At 50.7% G+C, this 13,222-nt stretch overlaps 17 non-coding genes across 17 annotated transcripts; 9 read left to right on the top strand and 8 right to left on the bottom strand.

Annotated features, from left to right (window-relative positions):
* Positions 1–1,130: 1,130 nt before the first annotated feature.
* On the bottom strand, positions 1,131–1,213 carry trnal-cag (transfer RNA leucine (anticodon CAG)). Its single transcript has one exon. It is a non-coding gene; the product is annotated as a tRNA-Leu (tRNA).
* A 96-nt stretch (positions 1,214–1,309) lies between these two features.
* On the top strand, positions 1,310–1,383 carry trnam-cau (transfer RNA methionine (anticodon CAU)). The gene has a single exon. It is a non-coding gene; the product is annotated as a tRNA-Met (tRNA).
* A 1,205-nt stretch (positions 1,384–2,588) lies between these two features.
* trnal-cag (transfer RNA leucine (anticodon CAG)) lies at positions 2,589–2,671 on the bottom strand. Its single transcript has one exon. It is a non-coding gene; the product is annotated as a tRNA-Leu (tRNA).
* Positions 2,672–2,767: 96 nt separating this feature from the next.
* Positions 2,768–2,841, top strand: trnam-cau (transfer RNA methionine (anticodon CAU)). The gene has a single exon. It is a non-coding gene; the product is annotated as a tRNA-Met (tRNA).
* A 1,205-nt stretch (positions 2,842–4,046) lies between these two features.
* Positions 4,047–4,129, bottom strand: trnal-cag (transfer RNA leucine (anticodon CAG)). Its single transcript has one exon. It is a non-coding gene; the product is annotated as a tRNA-Leu (tRNA).
* Positions 4,130–4,225: 96 nt separating this feature from the next.
* On the top strand, positions 4,226–4,299 carry trnam-cau (transfer RNA methionine (anticodon CAU)). Its single transcript has one exon. It is a non-coding gene; the product is annotated as a tRNA-Met (tRNA).
* A 1,205-nt stretch (positions 4,300–5,504) lies between these two features.
* Positions 5,505–5,587, bottom strand: trnal-cag (transfer RNA leucine (anticodon CAG)). The gene has a single exon. It is a non-coding gene; the product is annotated as a tRNA-Leu (tRNA).
* Positions 5,588–5,683: 96 nt separating this feature from the next.
* On the top strand, positions 5,684–5,757 carry trnam-cau (transfer RNA methionine (anticodon CAU)). Its single transcript has one exon. It is a non-coding gene; the product is annotated as a tRNA-Met (tRNA).
* Positions 5,758–6,962: 1,205 nt separating this feature from the next.
* On the bottom strand, positions 6,963–7,045 carry trnal-cag (transfer RNA leucine (anticodon CAG)). The gene has a single exon. It is a non-coding gene; the product is annotated as a tRNA-Leu (tRNA).
* Positions 7,046–7,141: 96 nt separating this feature from the next.
* trnam-cau (transfer RNA methionine (anticodon CAU)) lies at positions 7,142–7,215 on the top strand. The gene has a single exon. It is a non-coding gene; the product is annotated as a tRNA-Met (tRNA).
* Positions 7,216–8,420: 1,205 nt separating this feature from the next.
* trnal-cag (transfer RNA leucine (anticodon CAG)) lies at positions 8,421–8,503 on the bottom strand. Its single transcript has one exon. It is a non-coding gene; the product is annotated as a tRNA-Leu (tRNA).
* Positions 8,504–8,599: 96 nt separating this feature from the next.
* trnam-cau (transfer RNA methionine (anticodon CAU)) lies at positions 8,600–8,673 on the top strand. Its single transcript has one exon. It is a non-coding gene; the product is annotated as a tRNA-Met (tRNA).
* A 1,205-nt stretch (positions 8,674–9,878) lies between these two features.
* Positions 9,879–9,961, bottom strand: trnal-cag (transfer RNA leucine (anticodon CAG)). Its single transcript has one exon. It is a non-coding gene; the product is annotated as a tRNA-Leu (tRNA).
* Positions 9,962–10,057: 96 nt separating this feature from the next.
* trnam-cau (transfer RNA methionine (anticodon CAU)) lies at positions 10,058–10,131 on the top strand. The gene has a single exon. It is a non-coding gene; the product is annotated as a tRNA-Met (tRNA).
* Positions 10,132–11,336: 1,205 nt separating this feature from the next.
* trnal-cag (transfer RNA leucine (anticodon CAG)) lies at positions 11,337–11,419 on the bottom strand. The gene has a single exon. It is a non-coding gene; the product is annotated as a tRNA-Leu (tRNA).
* Positions 11,420–11,515: 96 nt separating this feature from the next.
* trnam-cau (transfer RNA methionine (anticodon CAU)) lies at positions 11,516–11,589 on the top strand. The gene has a single exon. It is a non-coding gene; the product is annotated as a tRNA-Met (tRNA).
* A 1,384-nt stretch (positions 11,590–12,973) lies between these two features.
* trnam-cau (transfer RNA methionine (anticodon CAU)) lies at positions 12,974–13,047 on the top strand. The gene has a single exon. It is a non-coding gene; the product is annotated as a tRNA-Met (tRNA).
* The last annotated feature ends 175 nt before the right edge of the window (positions 13,048–13,222 follow it).

The raw sequence follows: 13,222 nt of genomic DNA, 5'->3' as shown, positions 1-13,222 counted from the left end.
CCTGTAGAGTGTTGTTCCAACCCTTCTCAAACACACAAGGCATGTAGTTTTCAAATGAGCCTGAAGGGCATGATTAGTTGGATCAGGTGTGTTCTATCAGGCTTGAATCTAAACTCTGCAGGTCTCCGGCCTTCCAGGGACTGAGTTTGACACCCGTGGCTTAGAAAGAAAGAGTGAGGTTCTCTGTCCCCTTTCGTGTGGGTTTCCCTGTGTCTCCTGGGGGCAAAAGGCCACAGCTCCTCTTCAGGGCAGGTGAAATGATGCTTTGTGGAAAACTGTGAGGTTCCAGGTAAATTCCCTGAATCTCATCCAGCGACATTGCGTGTAGGCCCGTGCAATCCTTTTATTTACAGTGAAGTCAAAATTCTGCATGCATGCTGGCTAATGCTACATGAAGGCAGCAATAGCATCCCTCTCATATTCATGTAACACGTGGCCACGTCCTCCTGAGGTTTTGTGAAGTTTCAAAGGCCATATTGCTGCACTGGCCCGGTCCTGAAGATTTGCCTTGTACAACGTTCGGAAGATTAGACCCTTCCGATCAGAGCAGGCCACACAACTCCTTGTCCAAGCTCTTTGTTTTCTCCAGACTGGACTACTGCTATGCTCCCTTGGCGGGTCTTCCGGCACGTACTATCAAGCCTCTGCAACTGATCCAGGATGCAGCAGCGAGACTGGTCTTCAACGAGCCAAAGAAAGCCCACGTCACACCTCTCTTCATAATTTTGCACTGGCTACCAATAGCTGTTCGCATCAGATTCAAGGTACTGATGTTTGCCTACAAGATAACCACTGGCTCTGCAGCAATATACCTAAAGTCGCTGGTGCAGACCTACGCTTGCTTTCTGCAAGTGAACGATGCCTCGTGGTGCCATCCCAAAGAGGCACAAAATCACTCTCAAGGACCTTTTCCTGGACTGTTCCCAGCTGGTGGATCGGCCTGCCTATCTCAATTCGAGCAGCGGAGGCTTTAACCCTTTTCAAAAAGTGTCTAAAAACTCATCCTTGTCTTCAACGCCTGCCCAATTAATACTAGCATTTGCCTAATGCGTCGTTTTGTCAAAGTTAACGCCCTGCTGGCCCAACGTAGCAGAAGACTGAAGTCTCTGTCTGCAGCCAAAGGATAGGTCTGTCAGAAGTGGGATTCGAACCCACGCCTCCAGGGGAGACTGCGACCTGAACGCAGCGCCTTAGACCGCTCGGCCATCCTGACACCCTTGCCTGGCTAGAGATGGCCTGTTCGAGCCGCACCTGAAACCAGGGACCTAGAAGCTACTTTTTCTCTGTTCGGGCCCCTTTTAGCCCACGGGCCTCGTTGGCGCAGTTAGGCAGCGCGTCAGTCTCATAATCTGAAGGTCGTGAGTTCGAGCCTCACACGGGGCAGGGTGGTTCTTTTTTTCTGATAACTGAGAGAGCTTAGACCAGGGGTGTCAAACTAAATTCCTTTAGGGCCCGAGCCCTGTAGAGTGTTGTTCCAACCCTTCTCAAACACACAAGGCATGTAGTTTTCAAATGAGCCTGAAGGGCATGATTAGTTGGATCAGGTGTGTTCTATCAGGCTTGAATCTAAACTCTGCAGGTCTCCGGCCTTCCAGGGACTGAGTTTGACACCCGTGGCTTAGAAAGAAAGAGTGAGGTTCTCTGTCCCCTTTCGTGTGGGTTTCCCTGTGTCTCCTGGGGGCAAAAGGCCACAGCTCCTCTTCAGGGCAGGTGAAATGATGCTTTGTGGAAAACTGTGAGGTTCCAGGTAAATTCCCTGAATCTCATCCAGCGACATTGCGTGTAGGCCCATGCAATCCTTTTATTTACAGTGAAGTCAAAATTCTGCATGCATGCTGGCTAATGCTACATGAAGGCAGCAATAGCATCCCTCTCATATTCATGTAACACGTGGCCACGTCCTCCTGAGGTTTTGTGAAGTTTCAAAGGCCATATTGCTGCACTGGCCCGGTCCTGAAGATTTGCCTTGTACAACGTTCGGAAGATTAGACCCTTCCGATCAGAGCAGGCCACACAACTCCTTGTCCAAGCTCTTTGTTTTCTCCAGACTGGACTACTGCTATGCTCCCTTGGCGGGTCTTCCGGCACGTACTATCAAGCCTCTGCAACTGATCCAGGATGCAGCAGCGAGACTGGTCTTCAACGAGCCAAAGAAAGCCCACGTCACACCTCTCTTCATAATTTTGCACTGGCTACCAATAGCTGTTCGCATCAGATTCAAGGTACTGATGTTTGCCTACAAGATAACCACTGGCTCTGCAGCAATATACCTAAAGTCGCTGGTGCAGACCTACGCTTGCTTTCTGCAAGTGAACGATGCCTCGTGGTGCCATCCCAAAGAGGCACAAAATCACTCTCAAGGACCTTTTCCTGGACTGTTCCCAGCTGGTGGATCGGCCTGCCTATCTCAATTCGAGCAGCGGAGGCTTTAACCCTTTTCAAAAAGTGTCTAAAAACTCATCCTTGTCTTCAACGCCTGCCCAATTAATACTAGCATTTGCCTAATGCGTCGTTTTGTCAAAGTTAACGCCCTGCTGGCCCAACGTAGCAGAAGACTGAAGTCTCTGTCTGCAGCCAAAGGATAGGTCTGTCAGAAGTGGGATTCGAACCCACGCCTCCAGGGGAGACTGCGACCTGAACGCAGCGCCTTAGACCGCTCGGCCATCCTGACACCCTTGCCTGGCTAGAGATGGCCTGTTCGAGCCGCACCTGAAACCAGGGACCTAGAAGCTACTTTTTCTCTGTTCGGGCCCCCTTTAGCCCACGGGCCTCGTTGGCGCAGTTAGGCAGCGCGTCAGTCTCATAATCTGAAGGTCGTGAGTTCGAGCCTCACACGGGGCAGGGTGGTTCTTTTTTTCTGATAACTGAGAGAGCTTAGACCAGGGGTGTCAAACTAAATTCCTTTAGGGCCCGAGCCCTGTAGAGTGTTGTTCCAACCCTTCTCAAACACACAAGGCATGTAGTTTTCAAATGAGCCTGAAGGGCATGATTAGTTGGATCAGGTGTGTTCTATCAGGCTTGAATCTAAACTCTGCAGGTCTCCGGCCTTCCAGGGACTGAGTTTGACACCCGTGGCTTAGAAAGAAAGAGTGAGGTTCTCTGTCCCCTTTCGTGTGGGTTTCCCTGTGTCTCCTGGGGGCAAAAGGCCACAGCTCCTCTTCAGGGCAGGTGAAATGATGCTTTGTGGAAAACTGTGAGGTTCCAGGTAAATTCCCTGAATCTCATCCAGCGACATTGCGTGTAGGCCCATGCAATCCTTTTATTTACAGTGAAGTCAAAATTCTGCATGCATGCTGGCTAATGCTACATGAAGGCAGCAATAGCATCCCTCTCATATTCATGTAACACGTGGCCACGTCCTCCTGAGGTTTTGTGAAGTTTCAAAGGCCATATTGCTGCACTGGCCCGGTCCTGAAGATTTGCCTTGTACAACGTTCGGAAGATTAGACCCTTCCGATCAGAGCAGGCCACACAACTCCTTGTCCAAGCTCTTTGTTTTCTCCAGACTGGACTACTGCTATGCTCCCTTGGCGGGTCTTCCGGCACGTACTATCAAGCCTCTGCAACTGATCCAGGATGCAGCAGCGAGACTGGTCTTCAACGAGCCAAAGAAAGCCCACGTCACACCTCTCTTCATAATTTTGCACTGGCTACCAATAGCTGTTCGCGTCAGATTCAAGGTACTGATGTTTGCCTACAAGATAACCACTGGCTCTGCAGCAATATACCTAAAGTCGCTGGTGCAGACCTACGCTTGCTTTCTGCAAGTGAACGATGCCTCGTGGTGCCATCCCAAAGAGGCACAAAATCACTCTCAAGGACCTTTTCCTGGACTGTTCCCAGCTGGTGGATCGGCCTGCCTATCTCAATTCGAGCAGCGGAGGCTTTAACCCTTTTCAAAAAGTGTCTAAAAACTCATCCTTGTCTTCAACGCCTGCCCAATTAATACTAGCATTTGCCTAATGCGTCGTTTTGTCAAAGTTAACGCCCTGCTGGCCCAACGTAGCAGAAGACTGAAGTCTCTGTCTGCAGCCAAAGGATAGGTCTGTCAGAAGTGGGATTCGAACCCACGCCTCCAGGGGAGACTGCGAACTGAACGCAGCGCCTTAGACCGCTCGGCCATCCTGACACCCTTGCCTGGCTAGAGATGGCCTGTTCGAGCCGCACCTGAAACCAGGGACCTAGAAGCTACTTTTTCTCTGTTCGGGCCCCCTTTAGCCCACGGGCCTCGTTGGCGCAGTTAGGCAGCGCGTCAGTCTCATAATCTGAAGGTCGTGAGTTCGAGCCTCACACGGGGCAGGGTGGTTCTTTTTTTCTGATAACTGAGAGAGCTTAGACCAGGGGTGTCAAACTAAATTCCTTTAGGGCCCGAGCCCTGTAGAGTGTTGTTCCAACCCTTCTCAAACACACAAGGCATGTAGTTTTCAAATGAGCCTGAAGGGCATGATTAGTTGGATCAGGTGTGTTCTATCAGGCTTGAATCTAAACTCTGCAGGTCTCCGGCCTTCCAGGGACTGAGTTTGACACCCGTGGCTTAGAAAGAAAGAGTGAGGTTCTCTGTCCCCTTTCGTGTGGGTTTCCCTGTGTCTCCTGGGGGCAAAAGGCCACAGCTCCTCTTCAGGGCAGGTGAAATGATGCTTTGTGGAAAACTGTGAGGTTCCAGGTAAATTCCCTGAATCTCATCCAGCGACATTGCGTGTAGGCCCGTGCAATCCTTTTATTTACAGTGAAGTCAAAATTCTGCATGCATGCTGGCTAATGCTACATGAAGGCAGCAATAGCATCCCTCTCATATTCATGTAACACGTGGCCACGTCCTCCTGAGGTTTTGTGAAGTTTCAAAGGCCATATTGCTGCACTGGCCCGGTCCTGAAGATTTGCCTTGTACAACGTTCGGAAGATTAGACCCTTCCGATCAGAGCAGGCCACACAACTCCTTGTCCAAGCTCTTTGTTTTCTCCAGACTGGACTACTGCTATGCTCCCTTGGCGGGTCTTCCGGCACGTACTATCAAGCCTCTGCAACTGATCCAGGATGCAGCAGCGAGACTGGTCTTCAACGAGCCAAAGAAAGCCCACGTCACACCTCTCTTCATAATTTTGCACTGGCTACCAATAGCTGTTCGCATCAGATTCAAGGTACTGATGTTTGCCTACAAGATAACCACTGGCTCTGCAGCAATATACCTAAAGTCGCTGGTGCAGACCTACGCTTGCTTTCTGCAAGTGAACGATGCCTCGTGGTGCCATCCCAAAGAGGCACAAAATCACTCTCAAGGACCTTTTCCTGGACTGTTCCCAGCTGGTGGATCGGCCTGCCTATCTCAATTCGAGCAGCGGAGGCTTTAACCCTTTTCAAAAAGTGTCTAAAAACTCATCCTTGTCTTCAACGCCTGCCCAATTAATACTAGCATTTGCCTAATGCGTCGTTTTGTCAAAGTTAACGCCCTGCTGGCCCAACGTAGCAGAAGACTGAAGTCTCTGTCTGCAGCCAAAGGATAGGTCTGTCAGAAGTGGGATTCGAACCCACGCCTCCAGGGGAGACTGCGACCTGAACGCAGCGCCTTAGACCGCTCGGCCATCCTGACACCCTTGCCTGGCTAGAGATGGCCTGTTCGAGCCGCACCTGAAACCAGGGACCTAGAAGCTACTTTTTCTCTGTTCGGGCCCCCTTTAGCCCACGGGCCTCGTTGGCGCAGTTAGGCAGCGCGTCAGTCTCATAATCTGAAGGTCGTGAGTTCGAGCCTCACACGGGGCAGGGTGGTTCTTTTTTTCTGATAACTGAGAGAGCTTAGACCAGGGGTGTCAAACTAAATTCCTTTAGGGCCCGAGCCCTGTAGAGTGTTGTTCCAACCCTTCTCAAACACACAAGGCATGTAGTTTTCAAATGAGCCTGAAGGGCATGATTAGTTGGATCAGGTGTGTTCTATCAGGCTTGAATCTAAACTCTGCAGGTCTCCGGCCTTCCAGGGACTGAGTTTGACACCCGTGGCTTAGAAAGAAAGAGTGAGGTTCTCTGTCCCCTTTCGTGTGGGTTTCCCTGTGTCTCCTGGGGGCAAAAGGCCACAGCTCCTCTTCAGGGCAGGTGAAATGATGCTTTGTGGAAAACTGTGAGGTTCCAGGTAAATTCCCTGAATCTCATCCAGCGACATTGCGTGTAGGCCCGTGCAATCCTTTTATTTACAGTGAAGTCAAAATTCTGCATGCATGCTGGCTAATGCTACATGAAGGCAGCAATAGCATCCCTCTCATATTCATGTAACACGTGGCCACGTCCTCCTGAGGTTTTGTGAAGTTTCAAAGGCCATATTGCTGCACTGGCCCGGTCCTGAAGATTTGCCTTGTACAACGTTCGGAAGATTAGACCCTTCCGATCAGAGCAGGCCACACAACTCCTTGTCCAAGCTCTTTGTTTTCTCCAGACTGGACTACTGCTATGCTCCCTTGGCGGGTCTTCCGGCACGTACTATCAAGCCTCTGCAACTGATCCAGGATGCAGCAGCGAGACTGGTCTTCAACGAGCCAAAGAAAGCCCACGTCACACCTCTCTTCATAATTTTGCACTGGCTACCAATAGCTGTTCGCTTCAGATTCAAGGTACTGATGTTTGCCTACAAGATAACCACTGGCTCTGCAGCAATATACCTAAAGTCGCTGGTGCAGACCTACGCTTGCCTTCTGCAAGTGAACGATGCCTCGTGGTGCCATCCCAAAGAGGCACAAAATCACTCTCAAGGACCTTTTCCTGGACTGTTCCCAGCTGGTGGATCGGCCTGCCTATCTCAATTCGAGCAGCGGAGGCTTTAACCCTTTTCAAAAAGTGTCTAAAAACTCATCCTTGTCTTCAACGCCTGCCCAATTAATACTAGCATTTGCCTAATGCGTCGTTTTGTCAAAGTTAACGCCCTGCTGGCCCAACGTAGCAGAAGACTGAAGTCTCTGTCTGCAGCCAAAGGATAGGTCTGTCAGAAGTGGGATTCGAACCCACGCCTCCAGGGGAGACTGCGACCTGAACGCAGCGCCTTAGACCGCTCGGCCATCCTGACACCCTTGCCTGGCTAGAGATGGCCTGTTCGAGCCGCACCTGAAACCAGGGACCTAGAAGCTACTTTTTCTCTGTTCGGGCCCCCTTTAGCCCACGGGCCTCGTTGGCGCAGTTAGGCAGCGCGTCAGTCTCATAATCTGAAGGTCGTGAGTTCGAGCCTCACACGGGGCAGGGTGGTTCTTTTTTTCTGATAACTGAGAGAGCTTAGACCAGGGGTGTCAAACTAAATTCCTTTAGGGCCCGAGCCCTGTAGAGTGTTGTTCCAACCCTTCTCAAACACACAAGGCATGTAGTTTTCAAATGAGCCTGAAGGGCATGATTAGTTGGATCAGGTGTGTTCTATCAGGCTTGAATCTAAACTCTGCAGGTCTCCGGCCTTCCAGGGACTGAGTTTGACACCCGTGGCTTAGAAAGAAAGAGTGAGGTTCTCTGTCCCCTTTCGTGTGGGTTTCCCTGTGTCTCCTGGGGGCAAAAGGCCACAGCTCCTCTTCAGGGCAGGTGAAATGATGCTTTGTGGAAAACTGTGAGGTTCCAGGTAAATTCCCTGAATCTCATCCAGCGACATTGCGTGTAGGCCCGTGCAATCCTTTTATTTACAGTGAAGTCAAAATTCTGCATGCATGCTGGCTAATGCTACATGAAGGCAGCAATAGCATCCCTCTCATATTCATGTAACACGTGGCCACGTCCTCCTGAGGTTTTGTGAAGTTTCAAAGGCCATATTGCTGCACTGGCCCGGTCCTGAAGATTTGCCTTGTACAACGTTCGGAAGATTAGACCCTTCCGATCAGAGCAGGCCACACAACTCCTTGTCCAAGCTCTTTGTTTTCTCCAGACTGGACTACTGCTATGCTCCCTTGGCGGGTCTTCCGGCACGTACTATCAAGCCTCTGCAACTGATCCAGGATGCAGCAGCGAGACTGGTCTTCAACGAGCCAAAGAAAGCCCACGTCACACCTCTCTTCATAATTTTGCACTGGCTACCAATAGCTGTTCGCTTCAGATTCAAGGTACTGATGTTTGCCTACAAGATAACCACTGGCTCTGCAGCAATATACCTAAAGTCGCTGGTGCAGACCTACGCTTGCCTTCTGCAAGTGAACGATGCCTCGTGGTGCCATCCCAAAGAGGCACAAAATCACTCTCAAGGACCTTTTCCTGGACTGTTCCCAGCTGGTGGATCGGCCTGCCTATCTCAATTCGAGCAGCGGAGGCTTTAACCCTTTTCAAAAAGTGTCTAAAAACTCATCCTTGTCTTCAACGCCTGCCCAATTAATACTAGCATTTGCCTAATGCGTCGTTTTGTCAAAGTTAACGCCCTGCTGGCCCAACGTAGCAGAAGACTGAAGTCTCTGTCTGCAGCCAAAGGATAGGTCTGTCAGAAGTGGGATTCGAACCCACGCCTCCAGGGGAGACTGCGACCTGAACGCAGCGCCTTAGACCGCTCGGCCATCCTGACACCCTTGCCTGGCTAGAGATGGCCTGTTCGAGCCGCACCTGAAACCAGGGACCTAGAAGCTACTTTTTCTCTGTTCGGGCCCCCTTTAGCCCACGGGCCTCGTTGGCGCAGTTAGGCAGCGCGTCAGTCTCATAATCTGAAGGTCGTGAGTTCGAGCCTCACACGGGGCAGGGTGGTTCTTTTTTTCTGATAACTGAGAGAGCTTAGACCAGGGGTGTCAAACTAAATTCCTTTAGGGCCCGAGCCCTGTAGAGTGTTGTTCCAACCCTTCTCAAACACACAAGGCATGTAGTTTTCAAATGAGCCTGAAGGGCATGATTAGTTGGATCAGGTGTGTTCTATCAGGCTTGAATCTAAACTCTGCAGGTCTCCGGCCTTCCAGGGACTGAGTTTGACACCCGTGGCTTAGAAAGAAAGAGTGAGGTTCTCTGTCCCCTTTCGTGTGGGTTTCCCTGTGTCTCCTGGGGGCAAAAGGCCACAGCTCCTCTTCAGGGCAGGTGAAATGATGCTTTGTGGAAAACTGTGAGGTTCCAGGTAAATTCCCTGAATCTCATCCAGCGACATTGCGTGTAGGCCCGTGCAATCCTTTTATTTACAGTGAAGTCAAAATTCTGCATGCATGCTGGCTAATGCTACATGAAGGCAGCAATAGCATCCCTCTCATATTCATGTAACACGTGGCCACGTCCTCCTGAGGTTTTGTGAAGTTTCAAAGGCCATATTGCTGCACTGGCCCGGTCCTGAAGATTTGCCTTGTACAACGTTCGGAAGATTAGACCCTTCCGATCAGAGCAGGCCACACAACTCCTTGTCCAAGCTCTTTGTTTTCTCCAGACTGGACTACTGCTATGCTCCCTTGGCGGGTCTTCCGGCACGTACTATCAAGCCTCTGCAACTGATCCAGGATGCAGCAGCGAGACTGGTCTTCAACGAGCCAAAGAAAGCCCACGTCACACCTCTCTTCATAATTTTGCACTGGCTACCAATAGCTGTTCGCATCAGATTCAAGGTACTGATGTTTGCCTACAAGATAACCACTGGCTCTGCAGCAATATACCTAAAGTCGCTGGTGCAGACCTACGCTTGCTTTCTGCAAGTGAACGATGCCTCGTGGTGCCATCCCAAAGAGGCACAAAATCACTCTCAAGGACCTTTTCCTGGACTGTTCCCAGCTGGTGGATCGGCCTGCCTATCTCAATTCGAGCAGCGGAGGCTTTAACCCTTTTCAAAAAGTGTCTAAAAACTCATCCTTGTCTTCAACGCCTGCCCAATTAATACTAGCATTTGCCTAATGCGTCGTTTTGTCAAAGTTAACGCCCTGCTGGCCCAACGTAGCAGAAGACTGAAGTCTCTGTCTGCAGCCAAAGGATAGGTCTGTCAGAAGTGGGATTCGAACCCACGCCTCCAGGGGAGACTGCGACCTGAACGCAGCGCCTTAGACCGCTCGGCCATCCTGACACCCTTGCCTGGCTAGAGATGGCCTGTTCGAGCCGCACCTGAAACCAGGGACCTAGAAGCTACTTTTTCTCTGTTCGGGCCCCCTTTAGCCCACGGGCCTCGTTGGCGCAGTTAGGCAGCGCGTCAGTCTCATAATCTGAAGGTCGTGAGTTCGAGCCTCACACGGGGCAGGGTGGTTCTATTTTTCTGATAACTGAGAGAGCTTAGACCAGGGGTGTCAAACTAAATTCCTTTAGGGCCCGAGCCCTGTAGAGTGTTGTTCCAACCCTTCTCAAACACACAAGGCATGTAGTTTTCAAATGAGCCTGAAGGGCATGATTAGTTGGATCAGGTGTGTTCTATCAGGCTTGAATCTAAACTCTGCAGGTCTCCGGCCTTCCAGGGACTGAGTTTGACACCCGTGGCTTAGAAAGAAAGAGTGAGGTTCTCTGTCCCCTTTCGTGTGGGTTTCCCTGTGTCTCCTGGGGGCAAAAGGCCACAGCTCCTCTTCAGGGCAGGTGAAATGATGCTTTGTGGAAAACTGTGAGGTTCCAGGTAAATTCCCTGAATCTCATCCAGCGACATTGCGTGTAGGCCCGTGCAATCCTTTTATTTACAGTGAAGTCAAAATTCTGCATGCATGCTGGCTAATGCTACATGAAGGCAGCAATAGCATCCCTCTCATATTCATGTAACACGTGGCCACGTCCTCCTGAGGTTTTGTGAAGTTTCAAAGGCCATATTGCTGCACTGGCCCGGTCCTGAAGATTTGCCTTGTACAACGTTCGGAAGATTAGACCCTTCCGATCAGAGCAGGCCACACAACTCCTTGTCCAAGCTCTTTGTTTTCTCCAGACTGGACTACTGCTATGCTCCCTTGGCGGGTCTTCCGGCACGTACTATCAAGCCTCTGCAACTGATCCAGGATGCAGCAGCGAGACTGGTCTTCAACGAGCCAAAGAAAGCCCACGTCACACCTCTCTTCATAATTTTGCACTGGCTACCAATAGCTGTTCGCATCAGATTCAAGGTACTGATGTTTGCCTACAAGATAACCACTGGCTCTGCAGCAATATACCTAAAGTCGCTGGTGCAGACCTACGCTTGCTTTCTGCAAGTGAACGATGCCTCGTGGTTCCATCCCAAAGAGGCACAAAATCACTCTCAAGGACCTTTTCCTGGACTGTTCCCAGCTGGTGGATCGGCCTGCCTATCTCAATTCGAGCAGCGGAGGCTTTAACCCTTTTCAAAAAGTGTCTAAAAACTCATCCTTGTCTTCAACGCCTGCCCAATTAATACTAGCATTTGCCTAATGCGTCGTTTTGTCAAAGTTAACGCCCTGCTGGCCCAACGTAGCAGAAGACTGAAGTCTCTGTCTGCAGCCAAAGGATAGGTCTGTCAGAAGTGGGATTCGAACCCACGCCTCCAGGGGAGACTGCGACCTGAACGCAGCGCCTTAGACCGCTCGGCCATCCTGACACCCTTGCCTGGCTAGAGATGGCCTGTTCGAGCCGCACCTGAAACCAGGGACCTAGAAGCTACTTTTTCTCTGTTCGGGCCCCTTTTAGCCCACGGGCCTCGTTGGCGCAGTTAGGCAGCGCGTCAGTCTCATAATCTGAAGGTCGTGAGTTCGAGCCTCACACGGGGCAGGGTGGTTCTTTTTTTCTGATAACTGAGAGAGCTTAGACCAGGGGTGTCAAACTAAATTCCTTTAGGGCCCGAGCCCTGTAGAGTGTTGTTCCAACCCTTCTCAAACACACAAGGCATGTAGTTTTCAAATGAGCCTGAAGGGCATGATTAGTTGGATCAGGTGTGTTCTATCAGGCTTGAATCTAAACTCTGCAGGTCTCCGGCCTTCCAGGGACTGAGTTTGACACCCGTGGCTTAGAAAGAAAGAGTGAGGTTCTCTGTCCCCTTTCGTGTGGGTTTCCCTGTGTCTCCTGGGGGCAAAAGGCCACAGCTCCTCTTCAGGGCAGGTGAAATGATGCTTTGTGGAAAACTGTGAGGTTCCAGGTAAATTCCCTGAATCTCATCCAGCGACATTGCGTGTAGGCCCGTGCAATCCTTTTATTTACAGTGAAGTCAAAATTCTGCATGCATGCTGGCTAATGCTACATGAAGGCAGCAATAGCATCCCTCTCATATGCATGTAACACGTGGCCACATCCTCCTGAGGTTTTGTGAAGTTTCAAAGGCCATATTGCTGCACTGGCCCGGTCCTGAAGATTTGCCTTGTACAACGTTCGGAAGATTAGACCCTTCCGATCAGAGCAGGCCACACAACTCCTTGTCCAAGCTCTTTGTTTTCTCCAGACTGGACTACTGCTATGCTCCCTTGGCGGGTCTTCCGGCACGTACTATCAAGCCTCTGCAACTGATCCAGGATGCAGCAGCGAGACTGGTCTTCAACGAGCCAAAGAAAGCCCACGTCACACCTCTCTTCATAATTTTGCACTGGCTACCAATAGCTGTTCGCATCAGATTCAAGGTACTGATGTTTGCCTACAAGATAACCACTGGCTCTGCAGCAATATACCTAAAGTCGCTGGTGCAGACCTACGCTTGCTTTCTGCAAGTGAACGATGCCTCGTGGTGCCATCCCAAAGAGGCACAAAATCACTCTCAAGGACCTTTTCCTGGACTGTTCCCAGCTGGTGGATCGGCCTGCCTATCTCAATTCGAGCAGCGGAGGCTTTAACCCTTTTCAAAAAGTGTCTAAAAACTCATCCTTGTCTTCAACGCCTGCCCAATTAATACTAGCATTTGCCTAATGCGTCGTTTTGTCAAAGTTAACGCCCTGCTGGCCCAACGTAGCAGAAGACTGAAGTCTCTGTCTGCAGCCAAAGGATAGGTCTGTCAGAAGTGGGATTCGAACCCACGCCTCCAGGGGAGACTGCGACCTGAACGCAGCGCCTTAGAACGCTCGGCCATCCTGACACCCTTGCCTGGCTAGAGATGGCCTGTTCGAGCCGCACCTGAAACCAGGGACCTAGAAGCTACTTTTTCTCTGTTCGGGCCCCCTTTAGCCCACGGGCCTCGTTGGCGCAGTTAGGCAGCGCGTCAGTCTCATAATCTGAAGGTCGTGAGTTCGAGCCTCACACGGGGCAGGGTGGTTCTTTTTTTCTGATAACTGAGAGAGCTTAGACCAGGGGTGTCAAACTAAATTCCTTTAGGGCCCGAGCCCTGTAGAGTGTTGTTCCAACCCTTCTCAAACACACAAGGCATGTAGTTTTCAAATGAGCCTGAAGGGCATGATTAGTTGGATCAGGTGTGTTCTATCAG

This window comes from Carassius gibelio, chromosome A4 (genome assembly GCF_023724105.1).
Source record: "Carassius gibelio isolate Cgi1373 ecotype wild population from Czech Republic chromosome A4, carGib1.2-hapl.c, whole genome shotgun sequence".
In the NCBI taxonomy this organism is placed as follows: Eukaryota; Metazoa; Chordata; class Actinopteri; order Cypriniformes; family Cyprinidae; genus Carassius; species Carassius gibelio.
The sequence above is the reverse complement of the archived record's forward strand: the minus strand, read 5'-3'. Positions and strand labels throughout refer to the sequence as shown.